General features: G+C 35.5%; 1 pseudogene; it reads right to left on the reverse strand.

Annotated features, from left to right (window-relative positions):
• Positions 1-601: 601 nt before the first annotated feature.
• LOC124959865 (calcium-activated chloride channel regulator 4-like) overlaps positions 602-22,474 on the reverse strand; it is a 54,409-nt pseudogene continuing 32,536 nt past the window's right edge.

Below are 22,474 nucleotides of genomic sequence, written 5' to 3' on the forward strand. Positions count from 1 at the left end.
TTTTTTTACCTGAAAACAAGGGCAGTATAAGGTAACTTCACTAATTCCTTCCCACTATGAAAGGAAAAGTATCCAGGGATATATGACAAAAAAGGCATAGATTATATGTTTATATTCAGATGAAATAAGGAAAACATGACATCACAGATGGTGAGTGATTTGTGTGTTTTTACTCTCAATTTCTATAAACCACAATAAACATGAACTTGATTATTATAGCATAATATTAGATGTGATAATGTTAATAATACTTAATAAACTGAGACAAAATCTGTTTTTTGCCCAAATATATTGTTCTTTTTTTCTATTTGTTTTGATAATTTTAGCTTCAATGAAATTTGAAATAAATCCCAGAAAACTTTTGTATAAAATAACACAACTAGACAGCAATAATAAAGGCTCTTTATTCATCACTATATATGATAAAATAATGAGTAAATATAATTATTAATTATTAATATTGATTTAGCCTGTATTTTGAATGTCTTTGGGTATTTATATTTAATGAAAATATCTTTTCTAGACCTCTTAAAATTATTTTTATGAGTTAATTACCCAAAATAGAATTTAAAAATTTACTGGTATCCTTCAATTTTGTTGATCATATAAACCAAGTACTTGGTCTACTTGCATTTTTTTTCTTTAAAATATAAATGGTGGCACTTAAAATAATACTAAAAACTACCACAGATCCAACCACTGACAACATCAAGATAGAAATGTTAACTCCAGGATTTTGTTGGCTTTCATTAAGACTAGAATCTGCTTGAGGGATAAACAAAGCTACTTGTGCAGTGTTGGATACTTTTGATATCAACTTGATTTTGTCTACACTTTGAATGGCAATGAATATGTGGGTTGTGTTTTCTTCTGAGATGTTTCCTGGTTAAAAGCAAAGGTTTCCTTGGAGTTGGCCTCTTTTGGTAACAGGTCAGTAGTGTTAACTTGAAGTACATCATCAATATTGTCTCTTAGATCAACAATATTTCCACTTATTCTTATGATATACTGTTGAACTAAGAAAAAAGTTATCATGTTGTAGGATCTAGAGTATACCATTTTAAAGTCCTTTTACTTTATTTTTCTAAAAGTGAATAGTCATGCAAAGTGATACTCATATCCAAATCATCATTTACCTTTTGATAACTTAAATCCTGCCTTTACAATTTTGCCAAATGCTACCCTTTTTTTGTAAAGAAAAGTTTGGACCAGGTTAATGTGTCATTTGATTAATTCAAAGAATAAATTATAAAACTAATGCTTTGTTAAGCTGTCATTTAAAAACTTCCCCTCCTCCGCCTTTATATCTTCAATTTTACAATGAACATCTTTCACTTATAATCATAAAACTCTCATCCTCACCCTTTCCAACATCAAAATCATCTCCTGGTGCTGTCCATGTTAGATTGATCTGATTTCCCTCAGATGTGGCCTCAACATCTGTAATTTGACTTGGCAGGAACTGGTCAGGCAAGGGAAGATGTGAAACTTGGAATACCACAAATGCAACTCCAGATGCTGTTGTGCTGAAACTCCAAAAATGTTTGAGTATCCTTATTGTTTTCAGGACTTGGTAGAGTCTCTTCAAGTTCCCCTGTGTTAAAAATTTCCTGGTTTTTAATGAACAGTACAGTGCTATTACTTTTAAAACTCAAAAATGGAATTCTCCATTGGTCATTTGCTCTTTTTTTTTCTTCTTATACACGCTACATTTTACTAATTTTGGTGACAAAGTCAAAGTTCAAGAAAGAAAAAATGCGTGGTGAAACTGTAACCCAGAAATATATTATAAAGGTTATAAAAATCATTTACTCAGTCCTGTTTTTGATGACTTCTAGAGTATTCCAACACCTGATGCTTTTGACTATATAAGATCTTATTGACCAGAACTTTGCTATTCCTTTGTTGAGTACTACAGATTACTCCTTTACCGTTCTATGTCACACAAATTATATAGCTAAGTTGGTAATTCAAACGCTGCCTATGCATAGGTGATACGGTTCTTCAAAAGTTTTGAGATTCATTGACTTTGTTTTTGTACATTCATACTCTTTGGTAAGAGAATTCTTTCTTTAGCATCCTGACCAGGATATTACAGGATACAATCAAATAATGAATTGTTTTGAAATTAAGGGTACACAGAATGGAAATAATGTTAAATAATTCAATAACTACCTTTTTATTGACACATAATATTTTTATTGATACATAATAATAGTACATATTTATTGAATATAATATGATGTTTTAATACATATATACATTGTGTAATGGTCGAGTCAGAGTAATTATATATCCATCACCTTAAAGATTTATCATTTTTTATAATTGCGTGAGAACATTCAGCACTATTAATTTCTTTTTCTTACCTAATTGCTTTGTTTAGGACTTTGAACTGTTCAATAGAATTGGTGAGAGCAATTGGGCATCCCTGTAATTTTTTCTGCTCTTATGGGAAAAACTTTCAGCCTTTTAACATTGTGTATAATGTTAATTGTAGGTTTTTCATACATGGACTTTTTATGTCGAGATTTTTTTTTCTAGTTGAATTTTTATCATGAAAGACTTGAATTTTGTTAAATGCTTTTTCTGCATCAATTGAGAAAATCATTTTTTTTTCATTCTGATAATGTGGTATACTATTTGATTTTTATTGGACTATCCTTGCCCTCAAAAAATAAATCCCACATGGTCATGGCATATAATATTTTAAATATATTACTAAATTTTGTTTTCTGGTATTTAGTTGGGGACTTTTTTGTTAGTATTCATAAGGAGCTGCAATGTATGATTGTTCGTCTCCAGATTTCATATGTTGACATCCTAGTCCCTTTGGTGGTAGTATTAGGAGGTGGAGCCTTTGGCAAGTGATTAGGTAATGGGGTTGGAGTCTTCATAAATAGAATTAGCACACTTATAAAAGAGGTTGAGAGAGCACTTTCCCTTTCTTTCTTGTGAGGTTATAGCAAGAAGACAGATATAAACCAGGAAGTGGGCCTTCACCAGACTTTGAATTGCTGGTAACTTAATCTTGGACTTCCCAGACTTATAACTATGAGAAAAAAATTCTGTTTTGTATAACCACCCAGTTTAGATTATTTTATTATAGCAGCTCAAATTGACTAAGACAGGGATAAGGTATGCAAAGTTTTTCTTGTAGTTTTTTTGGCTTTGGTATCAGTGCCTGTTTACAGGATGAACTTAGTAGTATTCCTTCCTTTTAAATTTTTTTCGGGGAAATGCTGAAGATTGTTAGTTCTTTAAATGTTTGGTAGAATTAACCTGTGAAACTGTCAGGTTCGGGGCTTTTCTTTGTTGGGATTCATTCTGATTCATTCTTCTTACTAGTTAGAGGTCTATTCTGATTTTGCATTTCTCTTTATTGTTGTCTTGGTAGATTTTGTGTTTCTAAAAATTTTTCCATTTCATCTAAATTGTTCAATGTGATTATGTACTATTTTTCATGATACTTTCTTATAATTCTTTTTAATTTTTTAATTTTTAATTTTTTAATTTGTTCTAACATGTGCATGACAATGCATTTATACATCTCTCATTTTTCTGATTATACATATTATAGGATCACATTGGTCATGCAGACATATATGTACATGAGGTAATAATTCTTTTGTTCCTCTAGAATCAGTAGTGATATTCTCCCTTTCATTTCTAGTATTTCATTTTAGCAATTTGAATTATCTCTCTTTTTTTAGTTAATCAAGATAAAATTTTGTCATATTTGTTAATATTTTCAAACAACTCAACTTTGGTTTCACTGGCTTTCTCTATTTTTCTATTTTTTTTTTTGGTCTACTCTGATCTTTATTATTTTATGTCTTTGCCAGATTTGAGTTAAATTTGTTTTTCCTTTTCTAATTCCTGAAGCTGAAATGTTAGGCTGTTGACTCGAGATATTTATTCTATTCTTTTTTTTTTAATGTTAGCATTTAAAACTGTAAGTTTCTCTCTTAGTTCTGAATGTATGTGCACTTAAGAATTGTTTTTTTCTTGTTCAGTAGATTGTTCTATATAAGTATATCAGATTTAGTTGATTTATTGTGTTGTTAAATTCCTCTTTTCCTTATTTATCTTTTCTCTGCCTGTTCTCTCATATTTACAGTAGGGTATTAAAGTCTCAAACTATCATTAAGAAACCTTCTATTTTTGTGTTAAATTCTATCAAGTTTATATTCATAGTTTGAAGGTGTATTACTTGGTGGATATATGTGTATAATGGTTATATCATTTGCTGTGTTAAATGAACCTTTTATTAGTATAAAATGTCTTTTTTTATCTCATAAGCTTTTTAAATTTAATAATCTATTTTGTTTGATATTAATATAGCAATCTAGTTCCCTTTTGATTATTATTTTCATGGAGAATCTTTTTATACTTTTTCACCTTCAAGCTTTGGAATCAAAAGTAAATCTCTTATAGCCATTATATAGTTGAATTTTAAAAATCCATTCTGCTATGATCTGTCTTGTGTGTGTGTGTGTGTGTGTGTGTGTGTGTGTGTGTGTGAGTTGCTAAGGATTGAAACCCAGATCTTGCATATGCTAGGCAAGCACTCTACAACTGAGCTACATCACAGTTCTTATCTGTCTTTTGATGACAGACTTTAGTCTATTTAAGGTAATCACTAATAAGTAGGACCTGATTTTGCTATAAATATATTTGTGTTCTATATACCTTGTACTTTTTTGTTCTTTCATTTCCTGTATTACTGTCTTCTTTTGTGTTTAGTTGATTTTTTCATACTAAAATTTTTATTTCCTTCTTATTTTCTTTCATGTTTATATTATAGCCTTTTGTTGTCACATAGATTACATTTAATATCTAAATTAATAACATTGTAATTTGAATTTATGTCAACTTAACTGCAAAGAGATATAAACCCCCTGCTTTTATACAGCTTGTACACATCCCCTCTTAAGTACTCGTGTTACAAATTGTATCTTTATGCCTTGTGTGTCCAAAAACATGTACAAATAATTGTTTCTATTCATTAGTCTCTTAAATCATGTTGAAAATTTAAAAATGTGATGGAAACCAAAAATACAACAAAAATAGCTTTGATGATTTCTCATGTATTTTCCTCTATCACAGATTTTTATTTCTTCAACTGGTTTGGGAATATTGCCTGAATTCTTCATTTTGACCTGAATATGTACAGACTTTTTCTTATTATTCCCTAAATAATATAGAATATCAACTATTTACATAGTATTTAAATGATAGTAAGTCTTATAAGTAATATAGAGATGATTTAAAGTGTTCAGGAATATGTGTATGGGTTATGCAAATACTATACCATTTAACAAGAGACCTGAACATCTATGAAGTTTGGTATCCATGATGGGTCATAGAACAAATCCTCCATGAGTACTTAGGGATAACTATACTTTGAGTTATAAAATCTTTGAAGCTTTAATCATATTATCCCATAAATATTATTCAAACCAGCACTGAATTTCTGAGGTAATGAATTACTCATCATCTACTACCCAGCCTGATATATGTGCAGCTGTATTCAATGGGCATTTTAAACTTCTCATGGCAGTATTTGTTTGCTCTATAAGTCTGTGGTTTTAAATTATATATTCCATTTTCTTCATAAGCCGTAAAGTACCTGAAGTAGACTCCATCATCCTTGTAAGAATCAGCACCTTATTATAGAAAGAAGGAAAAAGTTATTATTGAAAAAAAAAAAGAAATTTATGTTATTTTCTAAGCCAAGCATATGGGGCTACCATCTCAAAAATAGAGAATATTTCCATTATACCTTGGCAGAGCATACTATCTTGTGTTAATATCTTTGAAGAATTATGAATTATATAAATATATTTGTGAATATATTTCATATTACTTATATCATGATATATTCATGTTATTTCATATATATATAATAAAACCTCATATATATATATAATGGGTACCTCATACATATGTGTGCGTATTATATATAATAAATACCTTTGGCTCTTGGCTCTTATCACATTATATGGAGATTTTTATATTATCCTTCTCTGTTTTCCAGCCAAATGGCCTAATTTCAGTCATTACTTTGTATATACATTATACATTAATATAATTATATATACATTATTATATATGCATTATATATTTCTTGATATAAACATTAATTATGCCATCTCTGTTCAAATCAAAAGGCCTTACTAAAGATATGCCTTTGCTTAGAATTTAATTCTTATCTTCATCAACTACAAAGTATATATTTAGACTTAGTCTCCACTTTTTTTTTTAATCCCCAGCTCTTGCTTTCCTGATCCATTAGCTCTCTGGTGTGTCAGTGGGAAAATCCCATTACTTTTAGAAAGAATATCTGGAGGACCTCAAGAATACTGTATTATAAGTATTTTTCTTGATTATTACCAGCATTGGAGTTCTTTGTTAAATTCCAAATACATTTCCCAGGGGGTTTTACATTCAAACTCAGAGATCCTAAAAGTGAGATCCTTAGACCACAATCATCTGCTTCTCTCTGGATTGTTTTCAGAAATGCATGTTTCTATATTCCACACTAGGAGTAGGGAGGGGGCCTAAGCAATCTGTGCTATTAAAAGCCTTCTTGGGGATTCCTATGTTCCTATACACATTAAAGTTCGAGAATATATGTTAACTACAAATACCTTTTAAGGTAAAGCTATTCAAAATTAGCTAAGTAATCACCTGGTAAAACCTTGATAAATGACAACAAAATGCAGGTAAATTTTAATGTAGCACTGTAGGGATTGAGAAAAAGGGAAGAAGAAACAGGGAACAGTTGTGGAAAACACCATTATATCCAGTGAAGGCACTGTAGTACACCAAAAACCAAGTTTACCTTCTCAGTTTTCCAAGAGCCAACTCTAGCTGAAGACAGAATTATAGAAGGATCTGAATAAGTTACATTGCAAAAGGTACCAATAGAAATCTGTTATAATTCAGATGTGTATCAAATTACTCTTTTCCATGCTTACTGACCTCTTATCAAAAGGTTCAGTTTTAAGAATAATCTACACTCTGGAAAAAGGTCTTTAAGCACCACACACCCATACAGACCTGAGGGACAAAGAATGGCCAGCACAGTTCCTTATTTCCTACCAGTAAGACCTGGTCTCTGATGTCTGGTAATGAGCCCTTCTCTTTTGTGGTAGCTCTGGCTGACCCTGGGCCATGGCTCTCAAGACTCTGTGCTTTATACCAGCTATGGGAGTTACTCTTGCTTCTCCCCCTTTTCCTTCCAGGGCCTGGGTTAATCCCATCTGACTGCTTGTGCTTCACCCTCCCTGGCCAGACTCTTTTGATGATCCACAACCCCCCACTGCAAGAAGCAACTGTGAAGAATTTTTGATTCTATCTTTGCCCTCCTGAAAGAGACCTTCTTAACTGGTGACAGGCAATTGGCTGTCTACACTTGCTAACCACTTTGTAGGTTTTATCTTATAGAATTTCCAGCTGGTCTTGCTATTCCTCCATTCTTTTTTTTTTTAATTGTAAACAAATGGGATACATGTTGTTTCTCTGTTTGTAGGTGGAGTCAAGGCATACCACTTGTGTAATCATAAATTTACATAGGGTAATGTTGTTTGATTCATTCTGTTATTTTTTCCCTTCCCTCCACCACTCCCACCCCTCTTTTCCCTCTATACAGTCCTTCCTTCCTCCATTCTTGCCCCCCTCCCTAACCCTAACTCTAACCCTAAAACTAACCCCTCCCACCTCCCATTATATGTCATCATCCACTTATCAGCAAGATCATTTGTCCTTTGGTTTTTTGAGATTAGCTTATCTCCCTTAGCATGATATTCTCCAACTTCATCCATTTGCCTGCAAATACCATAATTTTATCATTCTTCATGGCTGAGTAATATTCCATTGTATATATATACCACAGTTTCTTTGTCCATTCATCAATTGAAGGACATCTAGGTTGGTTCCACAATCTGGCTATTGTGAATTGAGCAGCTATGAACATTGATGTGGCTGTATCTCTGTAGTATGCTGATTTTAAGTCCTTTGGGTATAGGCCAAGGAATGGGATAGCTGGGTAAAATGCTGGGTCCATTCCAAGTTTTCTAAGGAATCTCCACACTGCTTTCCAGAGTGGCTGCACTAATTTGCAGCCCCACCAGCAATGTATGAGTGTACCTTTCTCCCCACATCCTCACCAACACCTGTTGTTTCTTGTATTTTTGATAATCGCCATTCTAATTGGGGTGAGATAGAATCTCAGGGTAGTTTTGATTTGCATTTCTCTTATTACTAGAGATGTTGAACATTTTTTATATGTTTGTTGATTGCTTGTAGGTCTTCTTCTGTGAAGTGTCTGTTCATTTCCTTAGCCCATTTGTCAATTGGGTTATTTTTATTCTTGGTGTAGAGTTTTTTGAGTTCTTTATAGATTCTGGAGATTAGTGCTCTGTCTGAAGCATGATTGGCAAAGATTTTCTCCCACTCTGTAGGCTCTTTCTTCACATTGCTGATAGTTTCCTTTGCTGAGAGAAAGCTTTTTAGTTTGATTCAATCCCAGTTATTGATTCTTGCTTTTATTTCTTGTGCTATGGGAGTCCTGTTGAGGAAGTCTGGTCCTAAGTTGACACGTTGAAGATCTGGACATACTTTTTCTTCTATAATCTGCAGAGTCTCTGGTCTGATTCTGAGGTCCTTAATCCATTTTGAGTTTAGTTTCATGCATGGTGAGAGATATAGGTTTAGTTTCATTCTGTTGCATATGGATTTCCAATTTTCCCAACACCATTTGTTGAAGAGGCTATCTTTTCTCCATTGCATATTTTTTGCACCTTTGTCTAGATGAGAAAATTATATTTATTTGGGTTTGTGTCTGTGTCCTCTATTTGTACCATTGATCTACCTGTCTATTTTGGTACCAATACCATGCCGTTTTTGTTACTATTGCTTTGTAGTAGAGTTGAAGTTCTCATATTGTGATACCCCCAGTTTCATTTTTTCCTGTGAAGGATTGCTGTAGCTATTCTGGGCTTCTTATTCTTCCAGATGAATTTCATAATTGCTTGCTCTATTTCTGTAAGGTACGTCATTGGGATTTTAATTGGAATTGCATTGAATCTGTATAGCACTTTTGGCAGTATGGCCATTTTGACAATATTAATTCTGCTTATCCAAGAACATGGGAGATCTTTCCATCTTCTACGTTTTTCTTTAATTTCTTTCTTTAGTGTTCTGTAGTTCTCATTGTAGAGGTCTTTCACCTCTTTTGTGAGATTGATTCCCAAGTATTTTATTTTTTTGATGTTATTGTGAATGGGGTAGTTTTCCTAATTTTTTTCCCAAAGATTCATCACTTATGTTTAAAAATGCATTAGATTTATGTGCATTGATCTTATATCCTACTACTTTAGTGAATTCACTTATGAGTTCTAAAAGTTTTCTGGTGGAATTTCCTGGTTCCTCTAAATATACAATCATGTCATCAGCAAATAGGGATAGTTTGAATTCTTCTTTTCGTATTCATATCCCTTTAATTTCCTAGGTCCTGGGACCCTGCTATTCCTCCATTCTTTAGGTTCCTGTCTTTCTAACCCATGCTACCAGACACCCATAACATATGAAAATATAGGCTTATTCATCAAAGTCTGTGGTTACCTACACTGTTGTCCAAAAGTTCCAAAACTTGTTTTTCCACTGTTTGAGTCTATGAAAACAGTCATGCTGGCTCCAATAATGGAGATATATCCTTGTAGAACTTGTACATAAATGATCATTGTGCTGGGGAGCTGTTTGTTCATTTTCAGCATTCACTGTGATTGGAGGAGGCACAGAAGAATTTACTGCCTGAGAAGTTACTGTCATTTTAGTGTTTCTGAGTTTGCTTTGGTTCAAAGGCTGTAAGTCCAAATACCCACCTAAAATTTTCAATGGAAATATAGTAATTTTCTGTTGTTAAACTACTTTTCTGGGGGGTTTTTCAAGATGGCGGACTAGAGGGCGGCTGCTTTTCATGTTGCTCCAGGACTCAGGATTCAAAAGAGAAGATTTTGAGAGACTTGGGACCAACTCAAAGCCGCCGGGTGAGTCTTTCCCGTTGGGGAGGCGTCCCGGATGGGGCGGTAGTCCCGGAACGCAGGGAATTTGTGAAGTAGAGTTGCCCAACGAGACACCCCTCCCCCTGCTGGAGCAGTGAACTCGGACAACTGGGAGCATTGTAGAGGAGGCCGCTCAGCACAGCACTTGGACTCGGAGCAACCACTGGGGCTCTTGGCAGCTGCCCAGAGGAGGAGCTGCACGATGAGCTATTTGGACTCAGAACAATCACTCCTGAACACCGAGGGGCTGCCTGGAGAAGGAGGAGGAGCGCAGTGGGTCGCTTGGACTCGGAGTGACTGCACCAGAGCTCCGGGCGGCTGCCCAGAGGAGGAGGTGAGTGGTGAGTTGTTTGGACTCAAAGCGACGGCTCCTGAACATCGGGGGGCTGCCTGGAGGAGAAGCGTGGTGGGTCACTTGGTCTCGGAGCAGCCGCACCAGAGCTCCGGGCGGCTGCCCAGAGGAGGCGTTCGGTGGGTCGCTTGGACTCACAGCGACTGCTCCTGAACACCCAGGGGGCTGCCCGGAGAAGGAGGAGGAACGGGGCAGGTCACTTGGACTTGGAGTGACTGCCCAGGGCTACAGGTGGTTGGCGGAAGGAGGAGGCATGCAGTGAGTTGCTTGGACTCCTAGTGACCGCACTGGAACACCGGGCAGCTATCCGGAGGAAGAGGCGTGCGGCGGGTTGCTGGGACTCGGAGAGACTGTCCGGGGCCCCTGGTGGCTGCTCAGAGGAGGGGCCGCATAGCCAGGTGATTAGGTGCAGAGCAGGGTCCCAGGACCTAGGAGGCTTCTTGGTGGAAGAGCCCCACAGAGACACGCTTACGAGGGAAGCGTATGTTCCAGGACTGAGGGCAGATTCTCTGAGGAGAGGCAGCCTAAGGAGACTCGTCTGTGAAGGGTGAGGCTCCCAGGCCCAGGAGGTAAGTTCGGGCCACTGGGAATATTGCAAAGGAAAGCAGCCCAGCCCAGGCGGTAGTTGTAGATTGAGGGGAACCTCTAGGAGGGGAAATCCCCAATGGGTGAGTCTTCCCTGCCGGGTGAGGTTTTCCCACAAGGACGGTAAAACCAGAGACACAGGAACAAACAGGAATTGCCTCAGCCCGCAGCCTAGTTCCCCTTTGGATGACCATTGGTCAACAAGTGGAGGCACCTCTGCCCACTAGCAGGGAATATACCCCACCTGAAGGCCACCACCCCTAGAGTGGCAGCTTCCTTGTGAAGCACCGCATTATCAACTTCCTCCAAGACTTCAGGCTACTGAAGGCTAAGAGGAGATATACTAGAAATCTTCAGGGACATTATAAGTCAATAGAGGAAATCTGCAATATCTTAGCGGTTCACTGATACCTTAACAATATGAGAAAAAAAGGGAAGAAAATGCCCCAAACAAATCTAGATGTTACATCAATAAAATCCAATGAAGCATGGCAGAAGAAATGACAGAAAGGGAGTTCAGAATGTACATAATTAAAATGATCAGGGAAGCAAACGATGAGATGAAAGAGCACATGCAGGCATTGAATGATGAGGTGAAAGAGCAAATGCAGGCATTGAATGATCACACCAATCGACAGTTAAAAGAGCAAATACAGGAAGCAAAAGATCATTTCAATAAAGAGTTAGAGATATTGAAAAAAAAAAACCAAACAGAAATCCTTGAAATGAAGGAAACAATAAATAAAATTAAGAACTCCATAGAAAGCATAACCAATAGAATAGAACACCTGGAATACAGAACCTCAGATATTGAAGACAAAATATTTAACCTTGAAAACAAAGTTGACCAAACAGAGAAGATGGTAAGAAATCATGAACAGAATCTCCAAGAACTAGGGGGTATCAAAAAGGCCAAATTTAAGAATTATTGGGATTGAGGAAAGCTCAGAGAAACAAACCAAAGGAATGAACAATCTACTCAATGAAATAATATCAGAAAATTTCCCAAATCTGAAGAATGAGATGGAAAATCAAGTACAAGAGGCTAAAGAACTCCAAATACACAAAATTACAGCAGACCCACACCAAGGCACATTTTAATGAAAATCCCTAACATACAAAACAAAGACAGAATTTTAAAGGCTGTGAGAGAAAAAACCAAATTACATTCAGGGGGAGACCAATATGGATATCAGCAGATTTTTCAATCCAGACCCTAAAAGCTAGAAGGACCTGGAACAACATTTTTCAAGCCCTGAAAGAAAATGGATGCCAACCAAGAATCTTATACCCAGCAAAACTTACCTTCAAATTTGACGATGAAATAAAATCCTTCCATGATAACAAAAGCTAAAAGAATTTACAAAAAGAAGTCCAGCATTACAGAACATTCTCAGCGAAATATCCATGAGGAAGAGATGAAAAAAGAAGGAAATCAGCAAAGGGAGGAATTATCCTAAAGGAATTGTCAAATAAAGGAGGAAACAAGTCATGTCAAAAAAATTAAATGAATTAAAAAAATAGCTAAAGGACCAGGAATACAAATCATATCTCAATAATAACCCTGAATGTTAATGGCCTGAACTCATCAATCAAAAGATATAGACTGACAGATTGGATTAAAAAGAAAGATCCAACAATATGTTGCCTGCAAGAGACTCACCTCATAGAAAAAGATACCCATAGACTAAAGGTGAAAGGATGGGGAAAAACATACCATGCACATGGACTCTGTAAAAAAGCTGGGGTATCCATCCTCATTTCAGATAATGTGGACTTCAAGCCAAAGTAAGTCAGAGGGGATAAAGAAGGACATTTCATACTGCTTAAGGGAAGCATAAATCAGCAAGACATAACAATCATAAACATCTATGCCCCAAACAGTGGCTTGTCCATGTACGTCAAACAAATCCTTCTCAACTTCAGAAGACAAATAGACCATAACACAATAATACTAGGTGATTTTATCACACCTCTCTCACCACTGGACAGATCTTCCAAACAAAAATTGAACAAAGAAACCATAGATCTCAATAACACAATCAATAATTTAGACTTAAAGAACATTTATACAATATACCATCCAACCAAGAGCGAATACACTTTCTTCTCAGCAGCACATGGATCCTTCTCTAAAATAGACCATATATTATGCCACAAAGCTAATGTTAGCAAATACAAGAAGATAGAGACATTACCTTGTATTCTATCAGAACATAATGGATTGAAGTTAGAAATAAATGAAAGAGTAAAAAACAGAAACTACTCCAACACCTGGAGATTAAACAATATGCTATTATATGATGAATGGATAACAGAAGATATCAGGAAGGAAATTTAAAAATTCTTAGAGGTAAACGAGAACAAAGAAACATCATATCAAAATCTCTGGGACACTGTGAAAGCAGTACTTAGAGGAAAATTTATTTCATGGAGCACATTCAATAAAAGAAGTAAAACTCAACAAATAAACGACCTAAAACTACAGCTCAAAGAAAAAGAAGAACAGACCAACACCAAAAGTAGTAGAAGACAGGAAATAGTTAAACTCAGAGCTGAAATCAACGAAATTGAAACAAAAGAAACAATACAAAAAATTGACAAAATAAATAGTTAGTTCTTCGAAAAAATAAACAAAATTGATAAACCTTTAGCCACCCTAACAAAGAGAAGACGAGAGAAAACCCAAATCATTAAAATTCGGAATGAACAAGGAAATATCACAACAGACACGACTGAAATACAAAACATAATTAGAAGCTATTTTGAAAATCTATACTCCAAAAAAACAGAAAACCTTGAAGACATCAACAGGTTTCTAGAGACATATGAATTGCCTAAACTGAACAAGGAGGACATGCACAATTTAAATAGACCAATTTCAAGTAGTGAAATAGAAGAAGTCATCAAAAGCCTACCAACAAAGAAAATTCCGGGACCAGATGGGTTCTCAGTCAAGTTCTACAAAACCTTTAAAGAAGAAGTCAGTCCAATACTTCTCAAAGTACTCCATAAAATAGAAGAGTAGGGAACCCTCCCAAACTCGTTCTATGAAGCCAATATCACCCTGATACCTAAACCAGAGAGAGACACATCGAGGAAAGAAAATTTCAGACCAAAATCCTTAATGAACATCGATGCTAAAATTCTCAACAAAATTTTAGCAAATCGCATACAAAAACATATTAAAAAGATAGTGCACCATGATCAAGTGGGTTTTATCCCAGGGATGCAAGGTTGGTTCACCATCAGGAAATCAATAAATGTCATTCACCATATCAATAGACTTAAAGTCAAGAATCACATGATTATTTCAATAGATGCAGAAAAAGCATTTGATAAAATGCAGCACCCCTTCACGCTCAAAACACTAGAAAAAATTGGGATAGTGGGAACATTCCTTAACATTGTAAAGGCCATCTATCCTAAGCCCATGGCTAATATCATTCTAAATGGTGAAAAACTGAAAGCATTCCCCCTAAAAACTGGAACAAGGCAGGGATGCCCTCTTTCACCACTTCTATTCAACATTGTCCTTGAGACTCTAGCCAGAGCAATTAGAGAGACCAAGGAAATTAAAGGGATACCAATAGGAAAAGAAGAACTCAAACTATCCCTATTTGCTGATGACATGATTATATATTTAGAGGAACCAGGAAATTCCACCAGAATTAATATTTTCAAAATGGCCATACTACCCAAAGTGCTATACAGATTCAATGCAATTCCAATTAAAATCCTAATGACGTACCTTACAGAAAAAGAGCAAGCAATTATGAAATTCATCTGGAAGAATAAACCCAGAATAGCTAAAGCAAACCTTAGCAGAAAGAGTGAAGCAGGGGGTATCGCAATACCAGATCTTCAACTCAAAGCAATAGTAAGAAAAACGGCATGATATTGGTACCAAAATAGACAGGTAGATCAAGGTACAGAATAGAGGACATGGACACAAACCCAAATAAATACAATTTTCTCAGACTAGACAAAGGGGCCAAAAATATGCAATGGAGAAAAGATAGCCTCTTCAACAAATGGTGTTGGGAAAATTGGAAATCCGTATGCAACAGAATGAAACTAAACCCATATCTCTCACCATGCATGAAACTAAACTCAAAATGGATTAAGGACCTCAGAATCAGACCAGAGACTCTGCAGATTATAGAAGAAAAAGTATGTCCAGATCTTCAACATGTCGACTTAGGACCAGACTTCCTCAACAGGACTCCCATAGCACAAGAAATAAAAGCAAGAATCAATAACTGGGATAGATTCAAACTAAAAAGCTTTCTCTCAGCAAAGGAAACTATCAGCAATGTGAAGAAAGAGCCTACAGAGTGGGAGAAAATCTTTGCCAATCATGCTTCAGACAGAGCACTAATCTCCAGAATCTTTAAAGAACTCAAAAAAACTCTACACCAAGAATGTAAATAATCCAATGGACAAATGGGCTAAGGAAATGAATAGACACTTCACAGAAGAAGATCTATAAGAAATCAACAAACATATGGAAAAATGTTCAACATCTCTAGTAATAAGAGAAATGCAAATCAAAACCACCCTAAGATTCCATCTCGCCCCAATTAGAATGGTGATTATCAAGAATACAAGCAACAATAGGTGTTGGCGAGGATGTGGGGAGAAAGGTACACTCATACATTGCTGGTGGGGCTGCAAATTAGTGCAGCCACTCCGGAAAGCAGTGTGGAGATTCCTTAGAAAACTTGGAATGGACCCAGCATTTTACCCAGCTATCCCACTCCTTGGTCTATACCCAAAGGACTTAAAATCAGCATACTACAGAGATACAGCCACATCAATGTTCATAGCTGCTCAATTCACAATAGCCAGATTGTGGACCAACCTAGATGCCCTTTAGTTGATGAATGGATAAAGAAACTGTAGTATATATATATATATATATATATATATATATATATATATATATACAGTGGAATATTACTCAGCCATAAAGAATGATAAAATTATGGCATTTGCAGGCAAATGGATGAAATTGGAGAATATCATGCTAAGTGAGATAAGCCAATCTCAAAAAACCAAAGGACGAATGATATTGCTAATAAGTGGATGATGACACATAATGGGGGGTGGGAGGTGTTAGTGTTAGGTAGGGTTAGTGTTAGGATTAGGGAGGGGGGCAAGAATGGAGGAAGGAAGGACTGTATAGAGGGAAAAGAGGGGTGGGTGGGGTGGGGGAAGGGAAAAAATAACAGAATGAATCAAACAACATTACCCTATGTAAATTTATGAATACCCAAATGGTATGCCTTTACGCCATGTTCAAACAGAGAAACAACATGTATCCCATTTGTTTACAATAAAAAAAAACAAAAAACTGTTTTTCTCTGTTTCCATTATGCAATTTGAAGAAAAAATCTTGTAAGTAAGACCACAAAGACTTTTGAGGAATTTCCTTGATGAGAACTACAGCAATTCATTTATAGAATCTTGAGTAATGTCATGCATAGTGTCTACACCTGGTGAAATTTCTGGTTGGAAATACATATTTTGAAAGACAGCATACATTTAGGTCTTTATTCTTTTCTTTAACTTATTTTTTAAAATTAAAACTTTTTTCATACATGTATGTAGGGTAATAATATCTGTCTCATTTCACTGTCCTTCCAATCCCCACTTCCCCAGCTCCTTTCACTCCCCTCTGCATAATCAAAAGTTCCTTCATTCTTCCCTACCCACCACCCCCACTATGGATCAGCATTTGCTTATTAGAGAAAACATTTGGTCTTTGGTTTTTGGAATTGACTTATTTCACTTAGCATGATATTCTTTAGTTTCATCCATTTACTGACAAATGCCATAATTCCATTCTTCTTTAAGACTGAGTAATATTCCATTGTCTATATGTACCACATTTTCTTTATCCATTCATCTGTTGAAGGGCATCTAGGTTGGTTCCAGAGTTTAACTATTATGAATTGAACTGCTATAAACATTGATGTGGCTGCATCACAGTAGTATGCTGATTTTAAGTCCTTTGGGTATAAACTGAGGAGTGGGATAGCTGGATCAAATTGTGGTTCCATTCAAAGTTTTCTGAGGAATCTCCATACTGCTTTCTAGAGTGGTTGCACCAATTTGCAGTCCCACCAACAAGTATGAATATACCTTTTCCCCCACATCCTTGCCAACACTTATTATTGCTTATATTCTTGATAATTACCATTCTGACTGGAGTGAGATTAAATCTTAGTTTTGTTTTGCATTTTTCTAATTGTAAGAGATGAGGAACATTTTTTCATGTGTTTTTTGATCGATTGTATTTCTTCTTCTGTGAGGTATCTGTTCAGTTCCTTATAGGTCTTTATTCTTTGGTTTCAGAATCCATACATTGCATTCTTAGTTGGGGTTAATTAGGAAGGAAATTTTAGCAATGTCTATGCCATGTTGAAGAGATCTCTTACATTTACTCTTCACAACTTTTTTGGGGTAATATATTTTACCTTTTTTCTTCTTACTCCTACTGAAGTTCTTTCTTTTTTTTCTCCTCCCATAAAATTCTTAGGATAACACATAGATGGAAAGAAAATTCTATTTTACTATAATTTTGAACATGATATCATTACTGGCACACAGACATTTAAAAATTACATTTATGGCATTACACAATTTATTTTTATGTTCTGAAAATTTTTTGAAAGAAATCTAAAAGCTGATTGCTTTCATGTGCATTTCCTGGAATACTGAGATAGGCCATTTTGGAATAACTGTCCACTGTGAAACTTCTAATCAGTGTTCCATTGGGATCCCAGAGAGAAATACTAGGAGACTGATTATCCTGTGATGAGAAAGAATGAGTCCTTTCCCACTGTGCTATCAATTATTACAGAACCATTCATCCAGGGGTGTTTGTTCAGTGTTAATCACTTACTTTCAAGCTGTTAAAATACATTTTAGTAATTAATGATCACAGAAGAGAATACGATTTTCTTTTTAAGATGGTTCTAATTTGAGAGCAAGCTTACATATTACCTACAACCTTAGACTTGTGATCTTTCTAAAGCTGATTGGAATGTGAGAATTGTCAGAAAGCACAGCAATATATAAATAAATGGTCCGAGTAAAGAATAGAGTGTATTGAAGGTCTTATAGCAGAGAATGGGTTTTGCAGTTGGAAATATAGCCCTATTATTTCAGAGTTGTCTTGGAAAATACCCCACCCAAAGGCTTTTGCATTAAAGATGCTATAACAATAGAAAATAATTAGCTCTAGGGTGTGTGTTTGTGTGTGTTTGCACTAACCCTTGTTTGTACATCTTCATGACTAAAGAAAATACATATTGGTGTATAGAGTAATTTTTTTTTTTTTGGTATTGGAGATTGAACTCAGGGCACTTAACCACTGAGTCACATCCCAGTCCTTTGTTATTTTTTTATTTTGAGTCAGGGTCTCTCTAAGGGCCTCACTAAATTCCTGAGCCTGACTTTGAACTTGTGATCCTCCTACCTCAGTCTCCTGAGCCGCTGGTATTACAGGTGTGCACCACAGCACCCAGCTGGATGGAGTATTTAAGTAGAGACAGTGAGAGGGGATCTCAACACAAAAAAGGAAGATTAGTATATAACTGGGACAATTTCACAGTGGTCTTTTCTTGATTTGAGATCTTAATTTTTCACACATGACAGAGTGAGTAGTCCCTGGGTAATAAGTATGTTCAGGAAAAGGACAAATAGGGCAAACTTATATCTATGTAAGTTGGAATCCTGAGAGGAAAGAAAATGAGAGATGGAACCTTTCTCTGAAAGAAGCTTTGAAGAAAGTTTTTCAAAAACTTTGCAGATAATCCTTAGTCAGATAAGTCACTTTATCCACTGACCAAGAAGATGTTTCCTAGAATGGTGTCATTTAAGGAACAGTGGGAAGAGCCACTTCTATTCCAACTTAGTCCTAAACCCACCTTGACTCCATTTCTGAAGGAAGTGAGTGAATTTCTCCATTCAAACATCAATGATTCAACAAAAATCTCAGTCTTCTATAAAGTCCTTGAGTGGACAAAATATTATCAAGTTAAATATGAATGTGAACAACTTTTAGACTTCTATCAGGTTGCTAATAAAGGGCAGGCTCTGGCTCTATAGTAGTATTTAGGGAGGATAACCCAGTGAAGTGTGGAGTGTAGCTTTCCTTCCGTATTCCACCTGCCAGCATTCAAGTACAAGTTCTCATCAACTTATATGCTATTATAAGAGATATGTAGTTGGCCACCACACTTCCCAAAGCCCTACTAATCACATATATGAATTCAGATTTATCTTGCAAAATTTTGATCCATTTTGTTATTTTCTGATTTAAGAGACAGTCATAGGCATTCCAAAGGAGGGCAACAAAACATTCTTCCTACCCCTTACACTACCTTTAAGAACTCCATTCCTAAGACTTTGAGTACCTTCTTTATGTAAATATCTCCTTTCTAGCTGATTCTTCATATTCTGCTCCTATACTTTTAATTTCTTCTGAAGGATTTCATTGAATGTTCCATTAGCCAGCCAAAGTTATCAAAGATAAGACAGAACACAATAAAATAAAAATCTACTTCTTTGCTTCTCAATTCAGACAGTATCATCATTCTTTATTTAGAACAGTTGAAAACCTCAGAATGACCTGTATTTTCCTTCAGTTTTACCTCCCTTGACAACCAGGTACATCTCTAAACCAATTTGTAGAACAGATTTCAGGGTAAATTTACAGACGGATTTCCAAATTAATCTGTGCCTGTTCAAAGTCTGTATCCTAGAGTATCTGTCTCTTCATTGTTGAGAGGAAGAAAATAGTTTTAGTTAAGTGATCATGGCAAGGTTTTTTTTTTTACAGACTTCATTTTGATTCACTGTCCACAAATGGTGTACAACTTTTCATTTCTATGGCTGTACACAATGTAGATTCACACCATTTGTGTAATCATACATGTACATAGGATAATAATGTCTGTCTCTGTCCACTATCTTTCCTTCACCCACCCCCTCTCACCCCATTTCCCTCTATACCATCCAAAGTTCCTCCATTCTTCTTACCCCTCCTGTAATGTATTATCATCCACTTATTGGAGAAAATATTTGGCTTTGGTTTTTTGGGATTGACTTATTTCACTTAGCATGATATTCTCCAACTCCATCCATTTACCTACAAATGCCAAAATTTTATTCTTCTTTATGACTGAATAGTATTCCATTGTGTATATATATCACTGTTTCTTTATCCATTCATCTGTTGAAGGACATCTAGTTTGGTTCCTCACAGTTTAGCTACTGTGAATTAAGCAGCTATAAATATTGATGTGACTGTGTTACTGTAGTATGCTTATTTTAAGTCCTTTGAGTATAAACCTAGGAGTGGGATAGCTGGGTCAAATGGTTCCGTTCCATGTTTTCTGAGGATTCTCCACACTGCTTTCCAGAGTAACTGCACCAATCTGCAATCCCACCAGCAATGTATGAATGTGCCTTTTTCCCCACATCCATGCCAACACTTATTATTGCTTGGGTTCTTGATAATAGCCATTCTAATTAGAGTAAGATGAAATCTTAGAGTTGTTTTAATTTGCATTTCTCTAATTACTAGAGATGATGAGCACTTTTTCATGTATTTGTTGATCACCTGTATATCTTCTTCTGCAAAGTGTTTGCCAGTTCCTTAGCCCATTTATTGATTGGATCTTTATATTTTTGGTATAAAGTTTTTAAAGTTCTTTATAAATTTTGGGAGATTAGTGCTCTGTCTGAAGTGCGTGTGGAAAAGATTTTCTCCCACTCTGTAGGCTCTCTTTTCACATTATTTATTGTTTCCTTTGATGGGAAAAAGCTTTTTAGTTTGAATTCATACTATTTATTGATTCTTGCTTTTATTTCTTGTGCTCTGGGAGTCTTGTTAAGGAAGTTTGGTCCTAAGCCAACATGATGAAGATTCAGGGCTACTTTTTCTTCTATTTGGTGAAAGGTCTAAGGTCTTAATTCCTAGATCCTGATCCATTTCGAGTTGAGTTTTGTGCAGGGTGAGAGATAGGGGTTTAATTTCGTTTTGCTGCATATGGATTTCCAGTTTTGTCAGCACCATTTATTGAAGAGGCTATCTTTTCTCCATTGTATGTTTTTGGCACCTTTATCTAGCATAAGGTAACTGTACTTATGTGGGTTTGTCTCTGTGTCCTCTATTCTGTACCTTTGGTCTACCTGTCTAATTTGGAACCAATACCACGATGGCAAGTTTTAATGTAGGCTGTGATTTGATGAACTAGAAGATGGGATACATTAACTTTGGCATAAAATGACATGATATAGATTTGATAAGAGTGGGTATGGCAAGAAATCGATTTTTGTAAGACATTTTGAAGAAACAATCTTTGTTGACATTTGTACACATCATGTACATGAACAAAGAAGAATCAATGTTACACAAAGATTTTGAATCTAAGTGACAATGATGATACTATTAAGACACATATGTTGAGAAAAGGAGTTGAATTCAGAAGAAGGGATAAAATAAGAAGGTAGCTGGACTGCTAGAAGAAAACAGGGTTAACCCTCCAACATATTGGCATGGGAACTGACTTCCCTAAGAAGACTCCTAAAACTCAAGAAATAAATCCAAGGAATTAGTGGAATGGCATCAAATTTAAAAGCTCTGTATGGCAAAGGGAATGATTAAAACCATGAAGAGAGAGCCTACAGAATGTGATCAAGATCTTTGACAGCTACTCCTTTGACAGGGAATTAATATTCAGAATACATAAAGAACTCCAAAAACTTAATAAAACAAAACCAGATAACCCAATCAATAAAGGGACAAAAGAACTAAATAAGCATTTCTTAAAAGAAGAAATACAAATTACCAACAAACATATGTGTAAAATGTTCAACTTCCTTAACAATCAGAGAAATGCAAATCAAAATTTCAGTGAGATTTCTTCTCACTACAGTCAGAATCATAATTTATCAAGAATACAAATACTAATAAATGCCAGCAAGGATATTGGGGGAAAGGTACATACTCTTGCATTGTTGGTGGGACTGCAAATTAGTACCTCTCTGGAAAGTATATGAAGATTTCTTAAAAAATAAAAATGGCACTACCATATGATCCAGCTAACCCATTCCTTGGTATTTATCCAAAAGAACTAAAATAGCATACTATAGTGATACAATCATATCAATATTTATAGCAGTGCAACTCACAATAGCCAAGTTATGCAGCCAGCTTGGTCCTTCAATAGATGAATGGATTAAAATATGATATATGTACATATACACACACAATGGCATTTTACCCAGTCATAAAGAAGAATGAAATTATTGTATTTGCTAGTAAATGTATGGAACTGGAGAATATCATGTTAATTGAAATAAGCCAGACTCAGAAAATCAAGGGTCAAATGTTTTCACTCATATGCAGAAGCTAGAGCAAAGTAAGGGGAAATAAATCAGAAGATAAGAT

Source organism: Sciurus carolinensis, chromosome 1, assembly GCF_902686445.1.
Source record: "Sciurus carolinensis chromosome 1, mSciCar1.2, whole genome shotgun sequence".
NCBI classification, from domain to species: Eukaryota; Metazoa; Chordata; class Mammalia; order Rodentia; family Sciuridae; genus Sciurus; species Sciurus carolinensis.